Raw genomic sequence first — 17313 nt, 5'->3', positions numbered from 1 at the left:
TTTTAGAGAAGCACGTGCTGCAAGGGATTTTCTCTCAGCCTTGTCCCTGGGCTTCTCCAGCCTGCAGTCCACCCTAATGAAGAAAGACCCTCATCTCTTGTTGCCAAGACAGCTGCTACAGCCCCCTGACTGGCATTCTTGCCTTCAGACTCACCTCCCACGCCACTGCCCCACGTCCATCCTGCCTGTGGGGCAGAGCAGTCTTTCAGATCCTTGGCTCCGATGATGACATCACATTAGGGAGAATATCTTCCAGGAGAGTGTGTTCTGGGGCATGAGCTTGGGAGCCAGGCAGATCCAGGTTTGACTCTAGGCTCTGACACTCATTAGAGCTGAGTGAACTGGGGCAAACTATTTGAATGCTCTGCGCTTATTTCTTCATCCGTAACACGGGCCTTATAAAGCTTCACCGGGTTTTGTGAGCATTAGATGTGCTAAATGATGTGAAGTCTTGGCACAGTCATTGGTACCCAGCAAGCGGTCAGGGAACGTTAGCTGATCTTGCTACTCCTGCCATGATTTCACAGCTCCCCACAGCCGGAAATTCCCAGGTTGCCTGACATCCAGGGCTCTCCAGGAGCCCCCGGGGACAGCCTGGAGCTCACCTGCCACAAGCCCCTCCCCTCAGGGGCTTCATGCTGCCTTTATTCTTAGTCAAATCCTTCATCCTTCAAAGCCCAGCACAAGCTCTCGTACTCTGGGAAGACTTCCTTCCAAGGCCCAGCACAAGCTCTCCTCTTCCGGGAAGTCTTCCCTCACTGCTTCGGCCCCCAGTGGTGCTCCCTTCTTTCACCTCTACCACTCTCTGTGGTCCTTCTTTTCCTACAGAGTGTGTGCTGGTTTGCTAGCTGTTCCAGCTACTATTGCTGCATCAGTTTATTATCTCGTGGTTTTGGTGGGTCAGAAATTTGGGAAAGGCTTGTCTGGGTGGTCCTGGCTCTGGATGTCCTCTGTGCTTTTTGTCTCATGATGACTGGAACTGCAACAGCAGGGGCTGGAGGAGCTGGGGTGTGGCCAGGGACCTCCCATTTCACGGGTGTTGGGGCCTTTCCCAGCGGACTCCCCGTGTGGCCTAGAGTGGGCTTCCTCGCAGCACGGTGGCCTTGGAGCAGCCCGACTGCCTCTCTGAGGTTGAGGTGATGTGTGAGCAAGGCGGAAACCGTATCCCCTCTCATGACCTGTGTCAGAAGTCACAGGGAGTCACTTCTGCTGTATTCTCTTGGTCGAACCAGTCACAAAAGCCTGCCCAGTGGGAGGAGCGTCCAAGTCATATTGCAAGAAGAACACGTCCGACGGGAGATTTGGCTGCGGCTGTCTTGGGAAAGTATGCTGCCCCACACCTGGCCAGTGCAGCGCTTTGTGACCAAGAAGGGTGGGCAAGGGGGTGTTATGATCACAGGCTCTGGAGCCAGACTGCCTGGATCTGATCCTGGGCCCTCACTGACTGGCTGTGGAACTAGACAAGTTCATTTACTGTTTGCACCTTAGTTTCCTTCTCTGTAACATGAGCACTGTCGCAGTCCCTACCCCCGGGGTAGTCATGAGGATTAGGTCACTTAATGTGGGAAAAGCACCTAGAACAGCACGCAGTTGGTGCCATATCAGTGTCCACTGTTATCGTTATTGACGTTACTAGCGTTGTCCATTACAATCGATATTTAGTGATTGATGAGACAAAGCTTTCAAGGTGAAGAAGTATCATGGATACGTGTGACACTGTCCAGTGTTCTGTGGGTTCAGGGAAAGACTGATTTTCTGTTCACGGACCCAATTCCTCACTTAACAGCCCGAGCTGCAGACTCTGGAGAGCCAAAGCCGGGACAACACGTAAGGAGCATGGGACACTGAGCTCGTTTAAAAAGCAGCAAGTTTCACCATCATCATCTTCAGACCTGCAGAGTTTTAGACCCCAGCAAGAATATTTATTGCTCACCAAAGCCAAGTGGATTTCCAAAATCCTGGACTGGAGCATGCAGCCCCAAATTGCACTTCAGAAATGACCCTTGATTTATGAAAATACAGCTTCCCCTAACTGCACTTGCATTCTGTAAAAATGGACGGATGCTTCCTTTTCCTTGGAGCAGGACGCGGTAGACGCACCACAGAGCAGCGTGGGGCTTCTCTCCGTCACTCGGCACGATGGATCCCTGCTTTCCACCTCCAGGGTCTTTGCTTTTATCACTCAGCAGCCTTTTTTCAGAGGTTTGCAGAGAGCCGGAAGTGCCTGGAAATTTAAGTCTCCAACTGGTGGCTCTTGACCAACGTTTGATGATAGGGACATATGGAAGCCAAGCTCCTTTGTCTGGGTTGGAATAACTCTGGGGAGTGACTTACATCGCAGAGTTCACCCTGGGGTCAGGCCAAGGCTGCCCTCAGGGGCACTTTGCCCAGGGTCATGGCCCACACTGGCTGGCTTCTCTCCACCCCTGTCCTGCTTCCCCCACACCTTATCTGGTTTCTCCTGGGAGTGCTCTCTTAATAAATCCTCAACCTAGGGGCCACTTCTGGAGAATGTGACTGAGACAGACAGGATGTCCTGAGGGAGGGAGGTAATCACGGGCTGCACCTCGTCCGGGAGGCTGCTCAGCCACTGACCCTAGCGTTTCTGTAGGGCTTTAGCATCTGCAGCCTCTTTATTTTCCAGGAATGATGCTCCCCAGGTATTGAGGGGTTACCTGTTTGCACTCTAGATCTAGCTTATGTGCTTCTCAGAGCTGCGCAGCCTGCCGGTCCGCTGTGCCTCGGTGCTTGTTGAACGGAGAGTCCCCGCACCTCATTCTTCAGACCACCTGCCGTCTCAGCCTTCCCGGGGGAGAGGGCCCCTCTTTGGCACGAACTCCATCACACACACTGTGGTGGGAGTTGCGGTGGCTCTGGTGCCCACTTCTGACTGGAGTGGCCCCACAGGGGTCTTCCCAGTACTCTGGGCTCAGATGAAGTGGTATGCCATGGCGTGTGGGATTTAGCTTTCCTGAGGCTTCTTGGAAAGCCCTAATGCAACCCAAGTTTGCAGAGAGTGTTAATCCTAAACTTGACCTACGAGAAACAGGAGACAGTAGGAGCCAGAAGATAAATTCCTCCCTTCCTGCCCCCAGTGGGCTGTTCCCAGGTTCAGTGATTCCACCCGGCCTGTCCCGAAGACATCCCAAGGGGCCGAGAAACTGACTGTGAGGCTGTGGCCAGCTCAGTAATACCCCACTCTGTATTTGCTTTTCTTCCATCACTGCCTCATTTCCATATTTTCTTCCTCTTGCTACCCTGCACCTCTCAAGACAGCCTTAGCATATAACTGTTTTCTAGGAAACCCAGGCCAAGGCAGCTATAAAGGGCCAAGGCCAGCCCTTGATTGGTTTCTTGGACAATGGTGAAGATCAGTGGGGAAAAGAGCACGAGAACAACCCGTAGAAGCTGAGACAAGTCTTCCAGAACAGGGGTGGTTGAAGGGGGTGGTGCCGGTGGCAGTGGCTGAGGACAGGTTGGGTATTATGCATCATGACCGAAGAAGAGTTAGTGTCTGTGTGTGCAGAGGGAGAGGGTGACCATAGGATGCCCAAGTCTGCTGCCTCGGTTTAGGACTCCCCCATCTCTTGCCGCAGCTCCCCACCTGCGCTCCCTGCTGCCACGCCACCCCTCCAGTACACCACTGCCCATGGGCCAAATGGTCTTTCTAATGTTCGAAACTGATCTTGCCACTTCCCTGTTTAAAACCCTTTCACAGCTCCCCATTGCCCCGGGGCTACAGTCCCAGTGTTGTAACCCCGCCATCAAGGCCTGCACTCAGGAGCCTGGCTTCCCTGTGGAGCCCATGCTCCCGCTTTTGGAGCCTTTGCCGCTTTCCTAGAATCCCTGCTCCGCTTTTCCCCCATCTCCAAATCTCTGCATGTTCTGTTCTCTCCTCCTCCACTTGGTGACCTCTTCCCCATCCTTCAAAGTTCAACTCATTGTCACCTCCTCACGAGGCTTCCCTGACCACCCAGCGAAGTCAGGGTCCCTCCGCCCTCTCTCAAAGCGTCCCACGTCCTTCACGTACCTTTAGGGATCCCCTGCGTGGTCTCTTGTGACTGCTGCCGTACTTGGCCTTCTCCCACCCTGGACTGTGCGAGCCTGGAGCTGCTGCGCAGAGTGGACTCAGGAGACAGCTTTGCCGGAATGAATGAACACCGCTTACACCTTCCTCACAGGTGAGTTCCGCTCCCAGAGCCAGACAGCTCACACCCCCAGCGTGGGTCCAGGCGTGCGCTCCTGATGTCACTAACCATACTCCCTGTCCCCGACGAGACTCAGGTTCAGAAGTACGAGCAGGGCCATGTGTCAGGGTGCAGGGGCTGATATTCCAGCACCGACGTGGCAGATGGGTTCAGTTCTCTGGCTGGTGGGGGATGGGAGCACCAGTGGCAGAGCTCCAGGCATCCGTCCCGTGTTCTAGGGACTCGGCAGAGGCGTTTCAATGGAGGCCCTAAAGGTGGAGTCGGGCATTTCTGGCTATGTCACTTCAGTCTGGCTTTCTGGCCCTCCCACAAATTCTGTGAGCCGGCTTGTGTCCTTTTCTGTTGAAACCAGCCAGAGTGGATTTTGCAGTTCGCAACCAAGATCCCAATCAATTCTTTAGGAGACAGCGGGAGTTAGTGGGCTGGTCAAATCCTAGATCTGCCGTTCACCTAGCTGTGTGACCTTGAGCAAGTTATTTAACCTCTCTGTACCTAGATTTCCTTATTTTTAAAATGGAAACAGAAAATAGTAACCATTTCCAGGAGTTCTGAGAGGATGGAATGAATGTTGAAGTATTTATTGCTACGGAGCAAAGCATTGCGACACAGTGATTTGAAACAGAAATGCGTTACTCTCTTTCGTGGTTCTGTGGGTTGACTGCGTTCAGTGGGGCAGTTCTTGCTTGGGGTCCCCCATCACCTGGGCTGCTGTCCTCCAAAGGCTCGTCTGGGCTGGATGCTAAGTGGCCCACTCTCTGGCTATCATTTGATGCTGGCTGCTGGCTGAGAGCTTGGCTGGGGTTGTTGATCTGAGTAATAACACATGGCTTCCCGGTGCTTGGGTTTCTGACGTTGTAGGGTTCTGAGGGGCACACCCTGAGCCCAAGGCTTCTGATGCAAGGCTTCTCATGGCTTCGCCTCAGAAGTCCCAGAATATCACTTCCAGCACATTCTATCAGTCTGTTATTTGGTCAAGCAAGTCACTAGGTCCAGCCCAGATTTAAGGATTATACTTCACCTTTTAATGGAAGGAGAAGCAAAAAATCGCAGCTGTCTTTAATCTACCACAGCGAGATTCTGCATAGAAAGCGCAGTATCAGGCACCTGATGCGTATTCAATAAATACTAGTTTCAGGTTTGCTCCCTTCCTACGTTCAAGTTTCCAGCTCAGGAGAGGTCAGTTCCATCTATCCACCAGCTTGCCCTCCGCCTGACTAGGGTGTAGTCAGTGTGCAGAAGGGACAGGCAGGCAGCAGCGTGACAGGCTCGGAGCCATCCAAATTGGAATGTAGCTTGATGCAGCAGGAAGATCCAGGAGACCAGTTTCTAGCTCTAATTACTGCACGGAGTTATTTAGTTGCCTTGAGCAAGTCCATGGTCCTCTAGACTCAGCTTCCACATTTATCAAATGGGGGATTGGACTAGATGAGCTCTGTGGCCCTTTCTGGCCCTGCCATCTGGTGATTCTACTGATGTGCTGGAGTGTTCCTCAGCACCATCCGGGAGCTCTGGGGATGCATACACTCGGGTCAGGATGTGGGACTTGATGTTTTTTCCATCCCCACTGCAGGGACTGTCCCGATTATCATCTTTGGTGTCACACCTGGGCCCTAAACCTTGCCCAAGCTCTCAGAGTCCTCCGAGGTGCCTGCCTTCTAAGCCAGTCCCGGCCTGACTTCCCCTCATGAGCTCAGCCTCTGAAAGTCCCTTTTGAGAAAAAGGTGTCGGCAGCATCAAGGCGTTGGGACCTCCCCACCTCTCCCTGCTCCTCCTGGGAACGTCTAGGGCCTTGCGCCGCAGCTGCCCCCGCCCGTCACTGGGACCAGCCCCACCTTTGTGCTCGGTGAGTTTTCCAGCTGATTTCCTAGAAGCTTTTTGGTGAAATGAGATGTGGTTCTCAGCAGATCTGACAGCATTTGGAGATTTCTTAGACCTCATCCTCACTGTGAGCGGGAAAGTTTCTGTCTCTGGAAATATGACCGAAGCAAATGCTTTTATTGCTCACGCTCTGCCTTCCAGGAACCACTAGGCCGTGGAGAATTGAGTATATTTGCAATATGGGGTAAAAAAATTCCAACACATAATATCCCCTCCCAGCCAACCTCCTGGTAACTGTCTCATGATCGTTTCCTGGAATTGAACACGAGCTGAGCCTTGAAGGGACGAATTTCGCTGGATGAGGGAAGAGGGAGCGATGTATTTACAGGATCGGGGAGGGAGGTCATGGGTGAGCAAAGCCAGGAGGCGGGACTGAGGCTGTCTCAGAGCTTAGTAAGGAGGCCAGCCTGGCTGTGGGAGGAGCCTCACATTGGAGGAAGGCGACACCCGTGTTCAGACATAGGCCCCCTTTGCCTGCTTGCATTTGTTCATTCACTCACTCTTTCATTCATTCATCACTGGGCCCCTGCTGTGTAAGGCCCGGGGCTGGCCCAGGGAGTAGGGTGGTGAAGGAAAGGAGAACCTTCCCTGCCTTACAGTCTCGAGGAAGAGACAGATGCTAATCAAATGGCCATGCCAAAAGATGTACAATTCCAGCTGGAGCTGGTGACATGAGGGATGGTGTGGACAAAGCCTTTACTACAGGCCTGACTGATCAGGGAGGTCAAGGCAGGCTTCCCTGATGTTGGAGGCATGACCTGAAGGATGAACAGGAGCTAACTCTAGGGATGGAAGAGGGAATGCATTCCAGGTAGAGGGGACAGCATGTGCAAAGGTCCTGGGCAGGGCAGAAGGGAGCATGCCAGGCACTGGGGACCCAGAAGGGGGCAAGTGGGGAGGGTACAAGGGATTATTTTTCTTGCATATTAATGAGCTGGGGCTTTAACCCAAAAACAATGGGCAACGACTGTTGGCTTTTACCACTGTGGGCTGGTGACGTGATCCGATTTGCATTTGGCAACATCACTCCGCAGCATTGTGGAGGATTGATTGGAAGTGGCAACAGGGGGTGTAAGAGAGAGCAGGCTACTGTATTTGTCCAGGCAAGGGACGACTCAGGTGGTCTAGATGGAGAGGAGTGGAGGGATCCGAGAGATTTTAGGAGGTAGAACGGCCACGGTCTGGGGGTGGACTGGCTATGGAGAGTGAAGGAGAAGGAGATGTCAAGGACGAAGCCCCATTTCTGGCTTGGGCGTATAGATGGATGCTGTTACTGTTTCCTAAGACGGGGAAGGCCAGAGGAGGGGTTAACCAGTGGACTCGCTATTGGAAATTTTAACTCTGAGGGTGCCTGTGGGGCAAGCAGGTGGGCAAGTTAAGGAGGTGGGTGGCTTTCTGGGTCTGAGTCTCAGGGTGGCTGTGGAGTCCGAGAGCTGCCTCTGAGTTCTCTGGTCCTGGTGATCACTGAACCACTGTGGTGGAAACAATCGATGTAGGGCATACCCTCCGCCACCCAGGAGGAAGTGGATGGGATTAATCTGGAGGAGAGGAAAACCCAGGGAGAGGCGCCCCAGCCCTGGAGGAGGCCAGCATTCGCCGCCCAGGGGAGGCCCGGCCTGCAAAGGGTACTGAGAGGGAGACACAGACCCCAAAGCTGGGAGGTTTGCTAGGAGGAAGTGGTCAGCACTGCCGGGTTCTGCAGGGTCAAGAGAATGGACATGGCAAACTCTGGGCTTTGCATCCTGGCGGGCCTCTCAGGCCGCACGCTTGTCATTCACTCACAGGATGGGAGAGCTTCTTGCCGATCACACCCAAACGTTCTTCTGCAGGCCCCAATTTGTACCTGATCTGGAGCTTCGCCACTGGGCATTGCCAATACTCACATGTGCCACCTGCAAAGAGAACAAAGGAAGAACCTCCAAATGGCTTCTGTTTAGCTGCTGGGCAAAAACCTTTCTGGCATTTTTAAGCTCGAGTGGGAAAGCATGTGCGGGTGGGCATTGCTGGAAGGTGGTGTTTTCCAGAGGAAGCCATCATTTCCCGCTCCCTTTTCCCCTTCTCCCCTGCTTCTCCCACTCCCACCCACTCCTCCCCAGGAGGGAAATGGAAACAAGGGCTCAAAATTGGCCTTTTGGATCTACGGACTAGCATTTAGAAAACCCAAATTTCTATGGGCTCTGATGAAGCCTCTAATCTGGCATCCAATTCAATTCATTTTAATTAGATTCAAGTCAATTCCATTCAGCTCTGTCAATTCAAATTAATCCAAGAAACTTACGAGGGTCTGCTGTACTGGAAAGGGTAGGAGAGAGGGACAGCTCAACGTTTCACGGGCTAAAGTGGTCCAGTATCTCAGAGGAGCCCAATGCGCTGTGGGTGGCAGGCCAGGTCCAAGGGGCAAAGGGGCCTCCCCTTGGCCAGGAAGAGAGTGGGCCAGGGCCAGCCTTTCACAGAAGCAGCTTCCTGAAAAGATGACTGACAGTGCCTCTTTCTTTGCTTGGCTGGAGGTGCATGGAGATGCAAGAGATGACCCAGCCTAGCCCACCATCTGCCTCGTTCTCTACAAACCGGTCTACCGCTCACACCCGCAAGGGAGACTGGGTAGCGTTCATCGAAAAAGACTGCTTGGAGAACTGGGAACAGTAGATACGCTGCTGCGGGACGCCGGGACGGAAGCAGCCTGCCAGACACCCCTTGCGACTGCTTCTCCAGAAAGCTGGGCCGCTGACACGAAAGGCCCCCGTCCCACTCCCGCCTGATCCTCAGCATCAACCCCAGGCCCCTGAGGCCAGAACGCCACCTGCCCCCAGAGGCTTCCTGGGTTCTGAAAGACCAGACACAGCAGCACTATTGTACAGATTAAAGCAGCTGAGGTCCGGGGGAGCTAAGGGATCTGAGAGCCTTTCTGCGAAACCAGGAGCTCCTTTAAGCAGAACGGAGTCCTATTTGTCTTCCTGACCCCTGCCCCACCCTGCTCTCACTCAATGTTATTTAGGTATTTATTGAACTACTGAGGAATGAATTTGCTCATGGCCCCACAACCAAGACTGTGAAAATCAGGGTCTAGCCCTGTTATCCTTCCATTACCTCCCCTCGGGGGCCTGTCCACAGACCCCACAGGGTACAGACAAGGCAGCCAGAGACGAGGCGTCCCCACTATCCAGATCTACTGAGCAAGGTATGGCAGAGCCACTAGCAAGGCCATTTCACAGATGAACAAACTGAGACCCAAGAGATAAATGACTCGCCCACAGTCACGTAGAGTCATTAGTGGAGGGTCAGAACAGCCTCATGAGCAGGGCACGCTCTTCCAGGATGGCAAACCTGGGGTGTGCCTCCCCTCTGCCTTTACCAGCTGCGTGACTATGGGCAAATGACTTGTCTCTGAGTCCCAGTCTTCCGATCTGGGAAACTGGAGTAATAATCCACATCTCATGGAGCTGGGTGGAGGACTCTGTGAGGCAGGGATGTGAAATGGCTGGTCCAGGCCCATCACAGGGCAGCACCGGATCCGTGGAAGGATAGAAGACACCAGCGAAAGCCAAGACTAGTACAAAGAGCTCATGTTTATCAAATCCTATTCTGTGCAGGCACTGTTCTGAGCGCTTCGCATGTATTAATTTATCTATGAAATGGAAACTTGATGGGCATCCCCATTTTACATGAGGAAACGGAGCCACAAAGGTTAAGTCACATGCCCAGGGCCACTCAGCCTAGAAGCAGCACAGCTGGGATTTTCCCCAATGCTCTCGGGCTCCTGAGCCGGATTTCCAGGCCAGTGCCTTCTGCGGCTTGCTCAGGCTGCTGCCTAGCCCACTACATTTCTCCCCTTCTAGCCTTCCTTCCCCAGCAGCTGTGAGATGAAAGAAAACCACCATAAAGGCCCACGAGCCACGGTGGACTCTGAACAGCCAGGACCAGGCGTGTGAGCTAAGGCCTGCACCCCTCTTCCCTCATCCCCTGCTAGGAGTCAGCCTCGGGACAGACAGTGCTGCCCACCTGGCCTCCTCCGGTTAGGAGTCTGCAGAGGGTTAAACCAGGCAGGACTCCTGCCCTGCTGAGTGACCTGGTGCATGAGCAGGGAGCTGCAGGCTTTGCAGATACAGGGCATCTGCTCACTCTGGTCCTTGAAAGGTGCTAGCAACAGAGGCTGGGGAGCCTCGGGAGGGAGGTGGCCTGGAAGCTATTTAGCTTGGAATTCTGTCCCTCCCCACACCGCCACTCCCCCTTTCCCCCTTCCCCCAAAGCTTGGCCCCCGTGGGGCGCAGAGTGTAAATGCTCCTGCTCAGGGAGGAATCTGGTGGTGTGCCTGGCGCAGGGTGGGTTTTGCTCTAAAAAGGGCATCAATAAACCTGATTGCATTCCTTATTGGCTGTTTAGATGTGGCCTGTGGCAAAGCAATGAAATTTGTCTTCCTTGCTGAGCCATCCTCCTGTCTCTAGCTTGTCTGACCCCTTACAGACAGAACAACCTGCATGCTCCCCATTACCTATTATCAAAAAAGTATTGGGTCACAGTAAGCAATTTCATTAGCATTGTCACTTACACTCATTTATTCATTCAACAAACATCTGTGAGTACATGCTGGGTGATGGGAGACAGAGCTAACAGGACCTACCTGGTCACTGCCCTCTGGACCTCACAGAGTAACCACTGGTAGAATGTTGGTGGGCAAGAGGTGTGACGAAAGTGTCGGGTGCTCTGGGAGGGGCTTCACTTCCGGAATATGGAGCTGCTCTCAGCAACAAAGGACCACACCCGTGATCTGGCCCAACTACTTCCTTGGGCAGCGAGGTCAGAGAGGGCAAGCATTGTCCAAGGGACTTCCGAGAGTCCCGAGCAGAGTTCCACCGTTTCTGCAGCCCTGTGCCCCCTCTCCATGACTCCTGGGCCTGGAGACTTTTCTCTGATTCGTGTGACAAAGGGAGAGCAGTGGCTGGGGCCAGGCCCTGGGCCGGGTGCTGAGACGGGAAGGAGAGCTGCTCTCAGTTTGTTCAAGGACACATCAGGGACCAGCTGGTACGGAAGGCTCGTGCCCCAGCCCCAGGGAGGGGAGGGAGGCAGAAAGCCTCTGATCGGCCTGCCAGGGGCCTGTTCCCCAGCAAGGCCCGAGTGCGAGCCCCTTGGATGCAGACTGGACTTCTCTGCTGAGCCACAGCTGCTGTTTTCTCCTGGGTCCACCCACTTCTCCTGGGTGTGTGTGTGCAGACCTGCCTCAGCTTCCTCATCTGTCGGAGAGCCATACCAGGGAGCTCCCCCAGGGAGTCACTGGGATGTGTGGAGGGTGATGGTCAAATGCGTGTGCAGAGCTGGACACATGGGAGAGCCCTGAGAACGTGAGCTCTTCTTACTGTTGACAGGCACACTGCCTTTCTTCTAGAGGCTTCCAGGGACTCGGTTCAAGTGCACAACAGGGAGCTGAGGCCCAGGGACCCTGGGTTCACATGTTGCCACTGCCCCTCTCTTGTTGGTGGCCTCTGGCTAATCCCTTGGGCCTCTGCCTCCCTCTCGCGGGGTGATGCCTGGGCCTGGGCCCCTGGAGCTCATCCAGGCCAGAGTGCGCTCTCCCAAGTCACCTGCCAGGAGCAGGGACTCACCTCCGCCAGGCTGTCAAGCCCAGAGGTGGCGGAGCCCTCCATCGTTACAGCACAGAGATTTGACCCCCTTGACACTAGGGCTGGGTGCTCCGGGCCCCCCCTGCACCCTGTTCCTTGGGAAGATGGGGCGGACGCAGCCCTGCACACAGCAGCGCTGAAGTCAGCGGTTTGTCTGGTCTTCCCACTTCCTCTTTCTGGCCCCTGTTGTGCTTGAGCCCACTCCCACCACTCTCTCAGCACCCAGAGCCCCTTGGGCCCGTGTCTGATCGTTCAATGCTTTGCACCCCAATCTCAGACTGGTGGGACGGTGAGGGGTTTTAGGGATCTGTGAAGCCCCCCTGTTTTACAGACGAGGACACGTCTGGGAAGGCTCTGCCTCCAGCCCAGGGTCACGCTGGGGATTAGGAGCTGAGCTCGTTTCCCTTCCCTTTGAGTTTTAAAGGAGGACACAAGGCTAGGCAATGGGTGACCCCGAGCGTAACAGCAAGTGATCAACTGAGAAGCAGAACTGCAGCTCAGATTGCAAAGCCACGCTAATTTCTTTAATGGACAGAGAACTCCGACCTAGCAGTGAGAAAATGCCAATAACCCAGTTTTAAAAATGGGCCAAGGAGAGGAAGACAGTTTTTGAAAGAATGTATAAATGACTCTTAAATATATGAAAAGTTAGCCTTCCTCAGAAGAGAAATGCAAATTAAAACTTCAAGAAGAAACCCTCTTTCAACCCTCAGATTGGAAAAGATCAAAAGTATGTCAGCTCCCTGCATTAAGGAAGTGGGGACCGGCGCTGGCAGAGAGGCCCGGCAGGGACAGGAACCTGTGCCCGTCTCAGGAGAGTGAGTGGGCAACCCTCACAGAGTCCCTGCTCTTCCCTCAGGCCCAGCCAACCCAGCTCCCGGCACTGGCCACGCATGTAGATGCGTGAAGGGTGCACTCGGTCCTGCGTCGTGGTGTTATTTATAAAAGGAAAAGATTGGAAGTCAGCTGAATGTTCCTCAAGAGGGGATATTAAATAAATGATGGTGTCCATACAATGGGATTCTGTGCAGCTGTTCAACAGAGCCACCACATGGAGGACATGGGCCTCACCACATGGAGCAGACCTCCAACTGACACCAGTCACCCACAGAACCGTGCGAAGTAAGGAATTGCTATTTTTTTAAATCTCTGGAAAAAAAAAAAAAAGAGTGGCCTCTATGTGTTCCTATAAGGAAAGGGCTCTGGGATATATTGATCTGCTACTAGTTGTGTGAAAAGAGAGGGAAAGAACACTCACACACGCATATACACACTTGTGCTTGTGTTTGCAAACGCATATGGTACCTGGAAGGCTCTAGAGAAACTAATCAAGGTGGAGGGCTCCCAGGAGGGAAGCTGGGTGGAGAGATCCCGGGGAGGGAAAGAGACGTGGTTTTCACAGCTCATCCTTTCGTACCTTTTGCCTCTCTTATGACAGGTCTGTATTTTCTATTCTAAGGATTTACATGCTTGCGTTAATGAATGGATCCAACGGGCTCTTGGCACAGCCACTGAGGATAAGGCAGACACATGCTGGGATGGGAACTCCAGGCTGCAGCCCTCTCTCTGTGGTGTCATGGGGTCAAGGGGTGTGCCTGGGGTCTGGGCGTCAAGGCCTGGGAAAGTTCCCACCCAACCCCCCCCGGCCCTGCCCACACAGGGTGGAGTTTCGGTTCCTGTGGTCTTTGCTCTGTTCCATCTGGCCTCCTCCCCTGTGGAACACCAACTCCTCTGCTGCTGAAATCTCAGCGCCCAGTGGGCCTGCTCTCTTATCGTCTGGGAGTCTTTAGATCCTGCCTCTGGCCTGAACTGGAGGACTCAGACCCTTAGATTGTCATAGCAGAGGGTCCCCAGCCCTCTCAAGTCCTGTTATTTGTCCTCAGTGTCTGGCTCACTACGCCCCATGGCCCTTGTAACAGACACTGACCTCAAGGAGTCACAGTCGTGGCGACTGCTCGGAGCAGCTCCTGCCAGGCTTGGAGTTGATGCCAGAAGGGAGGTCAAGGGAGAATCTTGGGCAAGTCATTTCCTGTCTTCCTGTCAGCCTGGGAAGGGGCAGTTGGCTGTGTGCCCTAGTGTGGGGCTGGCATCCCTGCCCTTCTTCACCTCCTTTGCCAGGTGCAGGTTGGATGCTGAGAGCCCATTCTACAGATGAGATGACGGAGCCCAGAGGCGTTCAGCCTGTTAGGTGTGGGGGAAGGTGCCTGGGGAGACCCATTCTCCTCTGCCAGTTCCTTCGTTGAGTGACGCTGGGCAAGTCACATCACCATTCTGAGACTCAGGTTTCTCATCTGTGAGATGGGAACAATAATATCTCACTTCAGAATCGCTGGGTCATGAAGGCCCTGGATGCAAGGCAGCTCTGTGTGGATTACCGCCCCATCCTGCCTCTTCCTGCACTCCCACGTGCCTGCTTCCTAGAGACCATGAGTTCCCAGAGGGTCACACTCCTTACCGAGGAAGCGCCAGCCTGGGTGTGGGCCGGTCAAACCTCCCGGAGCAGCAGGTGCACAGGCTTGTCCGAAGGCATTGGGGCGCCATCCCCAGGGGAGCATGGAAACCACTTCCTTGTCCATCTTCTTCTTCCTTAAATTGTGTTGATTTAGGCCACATCCTTGCCTGTCACCGACTTAGGGCAGCCTTACTCTGCAGAGATCCCCGGAGAAGGCAGGGTGCTGAGGGCTGAGCTTCCCCATGGGCCGGTCTGAGGAGAGAGACAGGCGAAGTCAGTGGGGAGGTGGAGACCCCAGAAGACAGGGAGAAGGACCAGCTGAGGGTGAGCAGGTGTTCCCAGTGCCCTGAGCTGGGGTCCTGCCCGCCACACTCCTTCCCTCCGGCTCACTCCAGCCAGATGGCGGAAGCCCATAGAGGAGGGGAAATGTCCGGTCTGCCCAGGGCTTTTTGTCTCCTCAAAGCCTGCCAGATTTCCGTCTGCACCTCCTGAGGATGGCGGCAGGGGCTTCGGCCAGTGGCCTTGGGCTGCTGCGCGCCCGTGCTCTGTCTGTTTGCCCACATGAGGTTTTAGAAGTCAGAGGAACCAGGTTCCATTAGGCTTGGGCTCCGTATCGGGTGGCCTCATGCCCGTTGCCCTGTGTGTCCTATGTCACCTGCCGGGGCCTGGGAACATTCAAGTTCTTGACTACTCTGTGGAAATGTCAGGTCCCGCAGGTCACAGAGGAGAAAGTCAGTAAAGTGCACGTGGGGGACCCGCCGTTCCCCCTCTCCCTACAGGTTTGGAGGAAACTGGGCTTCAGAGAGAGGGAACCTGCCCAGGTCACCTGGCGTGTGGCAGGAGACCCAGGCCTGGGCCCAGGCCCTGAGGGCAGCGCCTTGCTTCTCTGGGTACATGAGGTGAGGGGCTGAACTCACCCTGTCCAAAACAGCCTTCAGCCTCGGCTCACCTCCACCGCCCACCTCCCACCGGGGCCTGGGAAAGGAAACCTTTCCGCCCAGGTGCCCTTGTCACTTTTTCCGTGCTCATTTGCATGTGCCTCTCTCTGTGCTGAGGCCACCTTCGCTCGGGGTCATTGTGGGGGTGACCTCAGGTGGGGCTGCCTGTGGCTGGCTCTGTCTTCTGCTGAAAGGCAGACCACGAAAGCCACACTTGGTAGGGAGTGCAGAGTCACATGCTGCCTCTGCGGCCTGCAGCCTCTCGTGGTTGTGAGGGAGGATAGGTTCTGACGGCCCTCTGCCTCCCCTCCAGCTCCCCCTTACTCCAGAAGGCAGAGCAGTCAGAGAGGCAGGACGGACTGATCCCCTTGATCCGCCCCTCACCCACCCCGGGAGGCTTGATTTCTCAATCTTGTGTGACCCCCCCAGCTCATTCCTCCCTCCTCCCTGCCTCATTCCCACATTTCCACCTTTGCCCCAGCCATTGCTCTGGCCTGCAGTTTCAGTTCCCACCTCCCCTCCCAGCTGCTCAAGTCAACACTTCCAGCATTCCTTTAAGCCAAGCGGGAGCTCCCCCTTCCCGAGGGCTGGCTTCACTGGCAGCCCAACCCTCGGCAACCACCAAGCGCCCCTCCTCCAGCTTCCTCCCACGCCCAGTGTCTCTGTCTGTGCCACACTCCCCGGCGGGGGGCGGGGGGGGGGGGGGTCAGCTGCTGGAAGCAGGGTTTGGAAAGGCTTCAGGAAAGGTCTGAGTGTGAGGCCACCCGGGATGGAGCAGGTCTGGGCTGTCGACACAAACTCCCAGAGAGAGTGGAAGCAGGTCACAGTCGGAGGGAGGGGGGTGGCTCCTGACCATGTGAGACCCCCACCCCCGACCCCACAGCAGATGACTCCCTGAGATCCTGCAGTGGTCCCAGTGGTCCCAGGGCCCTGGCCAGCCAAGGTGCAGCCCTGCCCGGGGGAGGGAAGTCATTTCAATGACTTTTCAACTACTTCAGCAACGAGTTTACTGTTATAATAGTGATGATCGCCATGCACAGCTGTGGATGCAGTTTTGAGATACAAGGCAACCCTCACAACAGCCCATGAGGCAGAGCAGATGCTGTGACCCTTCCTCCCTCCTTATGACGGGGAACTCAGTCTCATCTGGTTGGGTGGCTCCCTGAGGCTGGTCTCCAGGCCGTATCCCCACCCACCAAATCCCATGGTCTGCTTCTTAGCCGTGCCTCCCCCTCAGAGCCTGGACGTCACATAGGGCAGTGGCCCCGGAAGCAGACAGGCCTCGCCTGAAGTTCCTGCTGCTGCACTCACTACCAGCTGGGTGACCATCAGCAGGTCCTCTAACCTTTCTGGGTCCCCGATGGTGCATCCAGAAAGGGGTGTGAGGAAAGTCACCTTGAAGGGTCACAACAGTACACAGAATGAAGAGAGCCCTTCACCCGGCCGTGCTCTGTCAGTGCCAGCTGCTAGAATGGCTCTCTGTGGCTTTCTTGCAGGGACAAATCCTGGTCCTTTCCTGAGGCCAGACTCGTCCCGCCTTGGGTGTGCGTGAGCAATAACAGCCTCTTCTGTTTGTGGGGCTTGTAACTGTCTGATTGTTTTCCTGTGCTGGATCTCGGCGGTCCCCTCGGGAAGTTGGCGCAGTGGGATTATTTCCTGCACTTGACAGATAAAGGAGGCAGAGAGGCTGGGCAATGGCATCACGTCACTCAGCAAGAGAGGGCCAGCTAGGACCAGAACCAGAGCTTCGGGCCCCAGCTCAATGGGGATTTTCCTGCAGTATTTCCCCTGTTCCTGTTGATGCTTCACTTGGATTATTTTCAAAAACTGAAATCAAATTCCTAAAACCTTTCAAAAACCACACCAAATGGACACTTGCCCACTGCCTGAGCCTCAGCTGATGGCCCCAGACAGCAGTGCAGTGCGTGTTTATTTCAGGCATTGCCGCCCTGCCCCCCCCTCCCCCGGCCACCCTGTGCTGGCTGTCTTCCCCACTCTGCCTTTGTAGTCTGCAATTCTCGCTTGCTGACCCAGTAGCCTCTAACTTTCTGTAATCTAATGCACAAACTTTCATCTCTGTGTTCTAGAAGGTCTCCAAGGTCTCACCTAGCTTTGCTCCTCCATGGTACCCAGCGTGCAAGGCGGCCCTGTTTTCACAAGGGAGCAGCTTCATCATTTCCACAGCCTGCAGGCCTCCCCAGGGGAGGGGGGAACTGAACTGA

The sequence above is a fragment of the Equus przewalskii genome, chromosome 1 (assembly GCF_037783145.1).
Source record: "Equus przewalskii isolate Varuska chromosome 1, EquPr2, whole genome shotgun sequence".
Taxonomy (NCBI): Eukaryota; Metazoa; Chordata; class Mammalia; order Perissodactyla; family Equidae; genus Equus; species Equus przewalskii.
The sequence above is the reverse complement of the archived record's forward strand: the minus strand, read 5'-3'. Positions refer to the sequence as shown.